The following is an 11,882-nucleotide window of genomic DNA, read 5'->3' on the forward strand; positions in this document are numbered from 1 at the left end:
GGTTAATCCTCAGTGGATCTTTGAATGGGACACAGCTAATTCCTGTCCTTCAGGAATTTATTTATGGGCAGTTTATTGTATGCAGGCACTTAAGATGTGGTTTTAATTTACTAGAAGGGGTTAATATTTTTACCCTTCATTTATTGAGTCTGAATCTGGTAAACAGGTATTGTTGGGGAATTCAGATACTTGTTTGAGATTTTTTTTATGTGACTTATCAGTCAGGTATGTAGGAATCTCAGGGGACTTGTTTGTTTTTCGTAGCACTTTTATTTCGCACTCTGTTTGTGGCTCAGTTATTTTTTTATGTGCGCTCACATGACTGTATGCTCTCTGGCCTTCTGGGTTTATCGCGGCACAGAGAGAGGAGCTGCATATCGTTTGTGAGCTGGGATTAGGTTCGCTCACGTGACCCTCGCTTCCAAGTCTTAATACACATAGTGGCTTGGAGAGCGGAGCTCTGTGCTAATTGAGAGCTAGGTTTTAGAAGTTTCTAAAGCAGTGTGGTTTTTCTGACAGTCAGACTAGAGAGAGGCCATCGTTCTCATCTGTGTCCGGTTACTAATGGTTACTCCTGATCCCGGTGTGGTGAGTTACCTCAGCAAGACTGAGGATATAGAGGTGTATATATATAGAGGTATCTGTAGTCTTTCTTATATTGTCTGTGGGGTATATAATTTCATTTATGTTTTCAATTCTGTGGGAATTATTATTTTTTTTTTTCCTAAGATGGACTCAGACCAAAATATTGAAGTTAATTTTGAAAAATGTTTGCTTTGTTTGGAGGCTCAGATAGTACCCCCTGTGCAATTTTGTTCTTCATGTTTAAATAAGACTTTAAAGCTTAAAGACAAGATTTCCCCTCCTGAGTCTGTCTCTCTGGATAATGTTGTCCATGCTATGCCTTTACTTTCCCCTCCAACGTCCCATACTGTTTCACAAGAAGTGCCCTGCGGTTCCTCTCAACATCCTCCTGGGGGTGTTTTATTTACCAGGGGATTTTGCTGCGCAGATAACATCTGCTGTTTTGGCAGCCTTATCAACCTTTCCTGTCACTGGTAAGCGAAAGAGGAAAACCAAATATATTTCTAAGAGTTCTGACTCTGCTAAGGCTGCGCTGGTCAGTGTTCTAAGTCATCGACGAAGATGATTACCTCAGTGGCGTCTGCGGGTGAGTTGTCAGATTCTGATACTGTAGTAACCAATTCTGCAGATTCAGAGGAGCTTAATTTCAGATTTAAGTTAGAACACCTCCGGTTACTATTGAAGGAGGTTCTTGCTACTCTGGAAGAATCTGACGCGTCTGTCGCTGAGAATGCAAAGAAGTCTAGTAAACTTAACAGGGTAGTATATGATGTTCCTTCCTCTGTGGAAGTGTTTCCTGTTCCAGACCGTATGGCAGATATAATAGCTCAGGAATGAGATAAACCAGGAATTCCTTTTTCCCCATCCCCTGTTTTTAAAAAGATGTTTCCTGTTGCTGATTCTATACATGACTCGTGGCGCACAGTGCCCAAGGTAGAGGGAGCTATCTCTACTCTTGCCAAAAACTACTATTCCTATTGAAGATAGTTGTTCTTTCAAGGATCACATGGATAAGAAACTTGAGGCTTTTTTAAAGAAAATGTACATTCATCAGGGATTACAGTGGCAGCCTGTTGCTAGTATTGCTACAGTTGCGGGGGCAGCATCTTATTGGTGCGATGACTTATCTAATTTCAGAGGAGACTACTATAGAGGAGATCCAAGACAGGATCAAGGCTCTCAAGCTGGCCAATACCTTTATTTGTGATGCCAACATGCAAGTTCTAGGAGCTAAGATTTCTGGTTTCACTGTTTTAGCTTGTAGAGCTCTGTGGTTAAAATCTTGGTCTGCAGATGTCACATCCAAGTTCAAACTTTTGTCTTTGCCTTATAAGGGTAAAACCTTGTTTGGTCCAGGTCTGGCTGAAATAATTTCCGAAATTACAGGTGGAAAGGTCTCTTTCCTACCTCAGGATAAAAAGAATAGACCTAAGGGTCGCCAGAATTCAAATTTTCGTTCCTTTCTTAACTTTAAGAGACAAAAGTCTTCCTCTTCCAAGCCGCAACATTCCAAGTCAGCCTTGGAATAAAGGAAAGCAAGCCAAGAAGCCTTCTGCTGATTCAAAATCAGCATAAAGGGACCGCCCCCAATCCTGTATTGGATCAAGTGGGGGGGGGCAGGCTCTCCTTTTTTGGCAGGCTTGGATACGTGATGTTCCGGATCCTTGTCCCACGGTTACAGAATAGGATTCAAATCCTGTCCTCCCAGGGGCAGATTCTACCTGTCAAGGTTGTCTGTGGGCCAAATAAAGAGAGAGGCCTTCTTAAACTGCGTAAAGGATCTATCTTCCCTGGGAGTGATTGTTCCAGTTCTCCTAGAGGAACAGGGCCTAACATTCTATTCAAATCTGTTTATAGTTCCCAAAAAGGAGGGCACTTTCCATCCCATCCTGGACCTAAAGTGTCTCAACCAATTCCTCAAGGTTCCGGCCTTCAAAATGGAGACCATCCATTCCCTTTTTCCTCTGGTCCAAAAGGGTCAGTTCATGACGACCATAGATCTGAAGGACGCGTATCTTCATGTTCCCATTCACAGGGATCATTACCAGTATCTGAGGGTTGCTTTTCTGGACAAAAATTTCCAGTTTGTTGCTCTTCCTTTTTGGCCTTGCTACAGCTCCCAGAATTTTCACAAAGGTTCTGGGGGCTCTTCTGGCAGTGGTCAGGTCGCAGAGAATGGCTGTGACTCCTTACCTGGACGACATCTTGGTTCAAGCGTCATCTTTTCATTTAGCAAAATCTCATACAGAGAGGCTGTTGTCTATTCAACGTTCCCATGGGTGGAAGGTGAATCTGGGAAAGAGTTCCCTTGTACCAGATACAAGGGTGTGTTTCTTAGGAACAATTATAGATTCCCTGTCCATGATGATTTATCTGACAGACGTCAGAAAATTCAAACTTCTTGCTTTGTGCATTTCGCTCCAGTCTGATATTGGTCCATCAGTGGATCAATGCATGGAGATGATTGGTCTGATGGTTGCCTCCATGGACATCATTCCTTTTGCTCGGGTTCCATCTGAGACCTCTGCAGTTATGCATGCTCAGTCATGGAACGGAGACCACTCGGATCTCTCGCAGAGGATAGATCTGGATCCCCTAACAAGAGACTCCTTCTTGTGGTGGAGTTCCCAGGACCATCTGTCTCGGGGCACATGTTTTCTGAGACCTTCCTGGGTGATTGTGACAATGGATGTCAGTCTGTTAGGCTGGGGAGCAGTTTGGGGCTCCTTTAAAGCACAGGGCCTGTGGACTCAGGAGGAGTCTTCTTTTCCTATAAACATCTTAGAGTTGAGAGCAATCTGCAATGCCTTGACAGCTTGGCCTCAACTAGCCTTGGTCCGGTTTATCAGATTCCAGTCGGACAACATCACCTCGGTGGCTTACATCAACCACCAGGGAGGAACTCAGAACTCCTTAGCAATGAAGGAGGTGACTCGCATAATCCAGTGCGTGGAGTCTCATGATTGCCATCTCTCTGCCATCCATGTCCCAGGGGTGGACAACTGGGAAGCTGTTTTTCTGAGCAGACAGTCCTTTCATCCCGGAGAGTGGGCTCTCCACCCAGAGGTTTTTACAATGATAACCCTCGGGGGGGGGGGATGTTCCGGAGTTGGATTTGATGGCATCTCGTCAAAACGCCAAGCTTACAAAGTACGGTTCAAGAGATCCTCAAGCCGTTCTGATAGATGCTCTGGCAGTTCCTTGGAACTTCACTCTAGCTTACCTGTTTCCTCAGTTTGCTCTCCTTCCACGAGTAATTGCTTGTATCAAGCAGGAGAGAGCGTCTGTGATTCTAATAGCTCCTGCATGGCCTCGCAGGATCTGGTTCGCGGATCTGGTGAAGATGTCATCTCTTCCCCCTTGGAGGTTGCCACTGAGAAATGACTTTATAATTCAGGGTCCCTTCCTTCATCCAAATCTAGATTCTCTGAAGCCGACTGCTTGGGGATTGAACGCCTAGTTTTGGCTAGAGGTGGCTTCTCTGAGAAGGTCATAGATACCATGCTTCAGGCTCATAACCCTGTCACTCGCACAATTTACCATAAGGTATGGTGTAAATGCCTTTATTGGTGTGATTCAAAGGGTTTCTCTTGGAACAGGGTAAGGGTTCCTCAAATTTTGTTTTTTCTTCAGGAGGGCCTGGAGAAAGGTTTGTCAGTCAGTACTCTGAAGAGTCAGATCTCTGCACTGTCTATATTCTTTTGCCCAACCGTATGGCAGATCTGCCAGATGTTCAATCTTTTGTTTAGGCATTGGTCAGAATCAGGCCTGTGTTTAAACCTGTTGCTCCTCCTTGGAGCCGTAATCTTGTTCTTAAAGTTTTGCACAGGCTCCGTTTGAGCCAATGCATTCTGTTGATATTAAATTACTATCTTGGAAGATTTTGTTTCTTATTGCTATTTCTTCTGCTCGCAGAGTTTCTTAACTTTCGGCTCTGCAGTGTGATTCCCCTTACCTTATTTTTCATGCTGATAAGGTGGTCCTCCGTACTAAGCTGGGATTTCTCCCTAAGGTAGTGTTGGATCGCAATATTAATCAGGAAATCGTTGTTCCTTCTCTTTGTCCCAATCCTTCTTCCCAGAAGGAACGTCTTCTGCACAACTTGGATGTTTTGCATGCTCTAAAATTTTACCTTCAAGCAACTAAAGATTTTCGTCAGACTTCTGTCCTGATCGTTGTTTTCTCTGGTAAGCGTATTGGCCAGAAGGCCACTTCTACCACTCTGTCTCTCTGGTTGAGAAGTGTTATCCGTTTAGCTTATGAGACAGCTGGACAGCAGCCTCCTGAGAGAATTACGGCTTATTCCACTAGAGCTGTCTCCTCTTCTTGGGCTTTCAAAAATGAAGCTTCTGTGGAACAAATTTGCAAGGCGGCCACATGGTCCTCTATTCACTTTTTCCAAATTCTACAAATTTTATACTTTTGGCTGAGGCTTCCTTTGGAAGAAAGTTTCTTCAAGCGGTGGTGCCTTCGGTTTAGGTCCGACTGTCTTGTTCTCCCTCCCTTTCATCCTGTGTCCTCTAGCTTTAGTATTGGTTCCCACTAGTAATTGGAATGATTTGTAGACTCTCCATGCCATAGGAAAGAAAACAAAATTTATGCTTACCTGATAAATTTATTTATTTCCAAGCATGGAGAGTCCACGACTTGTCCTTGTTTAAATTCAGATGACCGTTTTTTTGTACGCAATTCAGGCACCTCTATATCCTTGTTATCTTCTTTTTCCGTTCCAATTCGGCCGAATAACTGGGGGTTATGGGTAAGGGAAGTGACACTTGACAGCTCTGCTGGGGAGCTCTTTACCTCCTTCTGCTGGCCAGGAGTGAATGTCCCACTAGTAATTGGAGTGATTTGTGGACTCTCCATGCCTGGAAATAAATTCAACAGGTAAGCATTAATTTTGTTTTAAAACTTAGATGTTCACTGTCCCTTTAACCTCTTAAGGACAGATGACGGAATTTTTCCGTCATAAAACAATTGAGCAAACTGAAAGCTGTGTCCTTAAAGGGTTAAAGGAATAATAAATGAACTACAGTAGACTTGCATAATAAGACAATGCAATAACACTCTGAATTTCAAAAAAGCAATAGTATTTTTGTGACAAATTCCCCCCCATTTGCTGCCCCCCGTATCATGTGAGCTCCATCAGCCAATCACAGACTAGTATACGTATATACACTGTGAACTTGCTCAGTAAGAGCTTATGCCTCAGAAACTGTGTATATAAAATGGCTGTGCAGATTAAACTGGAAAGTCTCTTAAAACTGCATGCTCTTTCTGATATGTGAAAATTTCATTTTGACTTTAGTGTCCCTTTAAGCAATTCAGCCTAATTGTTTTTGTAAACAGGCCATAACTGTTGTAGGTAGGTAAGAACAGCTCTTGTTTTCAGTCACCTCATGAATCTATAATACAAAAAAGAGCTTAAAGTAAATGTCAACTTCACGCAACTGCCCCACGGCATTGGATAGACTGCAAAAAAAGGGTGGGTTTAATTCATTAAATTTGTTATATTTCAGTATTTTTTTTTTAATTTTTACCTTTTGAGCACTCCGATAAGCGCAAAACATTTTTTAAAAAAAATACTGAAATATAACAAATTTGGTGAATTAAACCCACCCTAATTTTGCAAAGTCTATCCAATGCCATGGGGCAATGGCGTTAAAGGGATGAACCCAAATTTTTTCTTTTGTGATTCAGATAGAGCATGCAATTTTAAGCAACTTTCTAATTTACTCCTATTATAAATTTTTATTCGTTCTCTTGCTATCTTTATTTGAAAAAGAAGGCATCTAATCTATTTTTTTGGTTCAGACCCTGGAAAGCACTTGTTCATTGGGGGATGAATTTATCCACCAATCAGCAAGAACAACCCAGGTTGTTAACCAAAAATGGGCCGGCATCTAAACTTACATTCTTGCATTTCAAATAAAGATACCAAGAGAATGAAGAAAATTTGATAATAGGAGTAAATTAGAAAGTTGCTTAAAATTGCATGATCTATCTGAATCACAAAAGGAAAAAAATTGGGTTCAGTGTCCCTTTAAGTTGACATTCACTTTAAATAATCTATTTTTGTTTCTCAGTTTTCAGTGAACTCACACAAACTATTTCATATCTTGGATAATTTTATTTGTAAACATAATACCTTAGAAAATATGAATATACTCGAATTCAGTTGTATACTATCTCACCTGACCTTGAAAATACCCAGAATTCAGGTATATAGAAATTGCCTGATGTAGTGTAATGCAACTTAAAGTTAAAAATGAGAGATTATTTAAAGAAGTTACAACAATTTTCCATGCTTTACAGGACAGTATGTTTATGGGGGGAAAAAAACAGGTTGCTAGGTTACCCTATTCCCCCTAGTATCTTTCTCCATTTTTAATAAACTATTCTAAGCCACTTCCTGCTACTAGACTGCTACACTGGCTCCCCCCCATTTATATATAGATTCACATTTGCATATAGATACATTGTCATTTAATATTTTCAGGACAGTGTTAATGGGCAATCACTGTGCAGTGTTTTCAAGTGTAATCAGATATATAATTACATCTAAAGTTAGAAATAATAATCACAAATAACAATACACTGCTGGGGCTATAATGTTATCTTGGGGTTTTAAAATCAGTATTGAGGTTAGTTTGCTTAAAGGGACATTCCTGTCAAAATATAAATGCACAAAGATGAATTACATCTTTGACTAGAAACATATTTGCAATATACACGTATTGGAAACAATGCTTCTAGTAAAAGTTCTTACGGTTTTAGTGTTAACATTTTTCTCTGCATGTGCATGTGAACCACAGCTAGATATTCTCAAAGCATTAGCATTTTAAGTACTGCAGATGCTCAGATCACCAGTGGGGCTTGTAGCATATCAGCTAACAACAAATTGAGTAATTTCATGATTATGCAAGCACCTTAGGCTCTCAGAGCGAGTGCTGTGTTTATAATGCTGTGCACGCTGCATATTTAAATAAACTTTTGAAACGGCTATAGCCGTTTACTAGAAGCATTTTTGCTAAAACCTGTATATTGCAAAAATGTTTTTATTCAAAACTGAAATGCATCTATCCTCTAAAGTTAAATGTGAAAATTACTGTTGGGTTTCACATTAGACCGGCATATCATGCTATAAACATTTCACATCTGTATCTCGTCTCTCTCTATGGTTCTAAGCTACTGTTATAACAACCGTATATTAAGGTAATAGAATCCTGGTTTTATCTAGTAACCATGCAGCATATATTGGTATTTTTGTTATTATATTACTTGTTTAGGATTAATTCATAGTACAATGAACGTATTACTGTTAGGTAGAAAACGAAGCAGGAACTCCATTTTGTATCTGGTTGCGATAATGTGTTATTTTTAGCCCTTAGCTTCCCCCCCCCCACAAAAGTCCTTTTCATTCGCATCTACAGACAGCCCTCAGGAACAGAGATATACAAAAGGCAATTTTCCTGCAGTGGGTGAGATTTAAAGGCGGTCTTTTGTCCCTCTAGTCTGCATGTATCTTTTAGAATAAACGTCCTCACTTCTATTATTAAAATAAATGCGTATTCACAAAGAAAGAGTATGATTTCACAAATTTATTGAGAAATATTGGAGCTTCTATAATTTGTCCAAAGTCTTGCGCTCTTATTACATAAAATAAATATATATATGTATGTGTGTGTGTATGGATAGGTATAGATATACAGTATATATATTCGTTGTGTGTTCGCCATTTTATTTTTATTTTTTTAAAACAATTCAAAGTAATTTAAAACTATAACCAATGTGTACTGAAAATAAACTACTGTAATAAATCAGGCAATAAAAATAAATAAATCATATAGCTGTGAGCTGCAACATCCCAATGATTTTTAAAAAAAATATAAACTGACATAATGCGTTTCATTGTCAAAGCATTCGTAAAATGTCAGTAAATAACTAAAACACGTTGTGTTTGTAATACAAAGGTTACATTTCTATGTACACATTTAAATTCACTTAATTGAAAGACTATGCAATGCCTTAGCGTAACAAAACGCAACCACACCCATTTGATAGAGGCCATTTTACTGTAGGTGTGGAGAAATCAAAATGGTCGACATTACAGAATTATACATTGTCATTTGCACACCCTCAAGACTGTTAAAGAGAACTAAAAGTGTAACCCTGCATTCATGCCGACTCTAATGATCTAAACGTTTTTATTAATATGTTTCTGTTTCGCAGAACCATATCGTGTTTATATTTCTACAGAAAGCTAAGAATTTAGCAAATGCTTATTAAGTGCACTGGAAATTAACACAGCTTCCTTTTCTTTTCAAGCAGTTGAGAAACAGATATTTTAGTATCGGGAAAATATATAGTAAATAAAGTCCTTTCAACTGCCAGAATGGCTATGCAACAGTGCAGGCCTCAAACCAGCTGCTAAACTGTTAATGCTATCAAGTAGTTTTTGTAAGCTGACGAAAGCAAAATGCTCCCATGATCTATATATATTAAACACAAACAAAATATGTCAACCAATCTAAGAATCCACTGCACTCAGCTTTGGCTGCATACGCTGGTATAAACACTAAATCATCTCTAATCCCCAGTGGAGCAAACAAAAAATAAGAATAACTGCTCTTTGTAAAAAGCATTTGCTACTTGCCTGATGGAAAATTTTCTAGAAATAACATTTTCTTTCCCGGTGTTAAAACCATTTAGTGAAAAATTCCCGTTGCCACAGAAACAAGGCAAAGGCCCAGGCTAGAGAGATCAACACAAACGCAGATTCACAGTCTTAAAGGAGCTTTGCTGCTAACACACAGCTAGATAGGGAATGTTAGAAACTCATTTGGGCCGGATTCATAACGCTACTGCTCTAACTTGCTTTAAGCTGTCATGCATCATGCTGAATATTAACCTCTTAGCTGCCAAGTTGGCCTACTGAGGGTCGGCATTGTCACAGTGAGCTATATTGATAATTAAACATCTCTGAATTTGTCACCTACTTATGTATTTATTTTAGTTTCATGTTAAAATGTTTTGACAGGTTATATTAGTTCAAATTTAGTATCTTTAGTGAGAATGCAGAAAGTCCTCTTATGCTGTAAAGTAGCGCTTTGGTATTTTCTGTAGCGGTTGCCGCAAGTGTTGTTAAATAGCTTATACAAAAAGGCAACTTGGTGGTTAAGAGTTTACCATAAAAAGAGGTATAACGCTGCTTTTTTGGTTAACTAACTTTGTGGACTGTGTCATCTCTAAGCTATGTTTAAACATATTTTCTTGTATTTATATTTTACAGTATTGAAACTAGTTTAGTTTAAAAGGAAAAAAAAGAGTATTATTTTATTTTCTGCTGTGAACCGTATGCAAGAGGATATTCAGACAAAGATCAGTGAATAGTTAAAGAATGCATTATCTTTTCATCCGCCATACTGTGCAGGGCACCTTTCCTACCAAAACAAATTCCATACACTCAAGCTCAACAGATGTGGTACTTGGGGGTCATTTAGCAAAACCATCATAGTAAGTTAATATGTATACGAAATATACACCACCTTTTTGTAAATGTACGTATATATGATTACAGGTGAATCATGCAGGAAAAAAAGGTTCATTTTATACAAGTTCCTATTATTCCACTTAGTCATTTCTGCATTGCAAGGAAATTCCTTAATGTTATGTTTATTAACTCTGTGGTTTAGTGCAAATTGCTCAGTATGTAATTGGCGCTGTGATAATGATAATATGTATAACATGCACGTTAAACCTACCTGTACGAACCATTTAAGGGTGTGTTAACAATGTATATACATTCGATCTTCCTGCGTATTGCGCAGCTGAAGAAAAAAATAAACCTTTTTTAATTTGTTCCTCGCTTCATGGTTCTGAGTTGCTGTCGTCGGTAAAATCAGCTGAAAAGCAGCTCAGACGAAGGTTATTCATGAGAAATGGATTTGCAATCGGGAAATGGATTGTGGAAGTAATAAGAATCCACCTCCGGGTTTTCTCCATGCTGCATTGCATTGATCTCATGTTTTTATATAAAAAGGGTGTCAAGACTGACCACTGCAAAAAAAAGGCCACTTGTCACATCCCCTGGAGGTTCAATCTTCTCCTCACGACTTCTGCAAGCTCAAGCCAGGCTACCGAGCTACGCAAGAGTTAAAAATAGATTTTTTTCCGTCCCTCCTACCTGAATAGCAAACATATTCGTTCTCAGGCTCTTTAATTTGATATTCACATTAATTAACAATACAGCATACATTATTTAGCTGAGTAAATACAAGACAGGATTAAAAACAAGATTAATACCAGCTGGTTACTGTCTGCAGTTTGTTTTCAGGGCCGTGTTTTTCTTATAAAGTGGTTATCAAAATGCTGGCTATAAAAATGGTGATGCAATGTTTAAACGTAGGATGCAGAGGCTGGAGGCACAGTGTCTTATGACAGGCAGGGTATTTACATACTGACGTTAGAAACGCTCAGCAGCGTATAATGGATTCAGAGCACAGCATAGAGAAGAGAAGGCATTAATCCCAACTGCCATGTCAGGCTTGCAAGTGATGCATTCTGCAGCATCGCTTGTAAAGCAGAAAGGCAGAGTCAGCTCACCTTAAACGCAGTATGGAATTAATCGTGTGAGTGACGTGCAAGATACCAACTGTCTCAGAAGGGAAGGAACAAAAGCATTGTCCTGATATTAAAACATGTTTTTATGTGGCTTTTCTCCAGATATTATACGTCAGAATTTAAGAAAGAGTCCGGTGACGGCTGCTATAAACATACATGAAACCATTCCAAGGTTTCTGTGGGACACACAGATAGAATGACATCCTTCCTCCTGCCAGCGGAAAAAAACAAACTAGCTTAACTCTTATCTTCTGCCAAGGGTAATGTCCTCTTCATTCAGAATTCAAATCGCCAATCTGAATATTGATGCATTAGTTCCTTTTTTATTTATAGTTCTGACATTTAGTTATATTAAATTCAGTATCCTTATAACAGTTTGAAAGCCACAAGAGTAGGGATCCAGTCATCTGACCGGCTAATTGTATTTAGGCAACACCCTACTTACCACAAGCTCTGCAAATGCTAAATATATCAGCATTACAGCTGCCAGTCGCACAGGAAAATACGTACTAAAGAATTGTTATTTCCTTCTGAGATATTATGTGAATCTTCCAGAACTGGATCCCTCTAAGTTATTTAGTAATCCAGTAGAGTTTTCAGTTGCATAATCTGAGCACACTGACCTACATAACAGTAACAAGACATAACCCAGCACTTACTAAACTGTACGCACC

At 39.2% G+C, this 11,882-nt stretch overlaps 1 protein-coding gene across 1 annotated transcript in view; it reads right to left on the reverse strand.

Moving 5' to 3' along the window:
• The window catches only part of ZBTB38 (zinc finger and BTB domain containing 38), a 69,044-nt gene extending 57,364 nt beyond the window's left edge, over nucleotides 1-11,680 (reverse strand). Inside the window, 1 exon segment of the mRNA XM_053709825.1 lies at nucleotides 10,350-11,680. The gene's annotated coding sequence lies outside the window, so the exon portion shown is untranslated.
• Nucleotides 11,681-11,882: the final 202 nt, after the last annotated feature.

Source organism: Bombina bombina, chromosome 4, assembly GCF_027579735.1.
Source record: "Bombina bombina isolate aBomBom1 chromosome 4, aBomBom1.pri, whole genome shotgun sequence".
NCBI classification, from domain to species: Eukaryota; Metazoa; Chordata; class Amphibia; order Anura; family Bombinatoridae; genus Bombina; species Bombina bombina.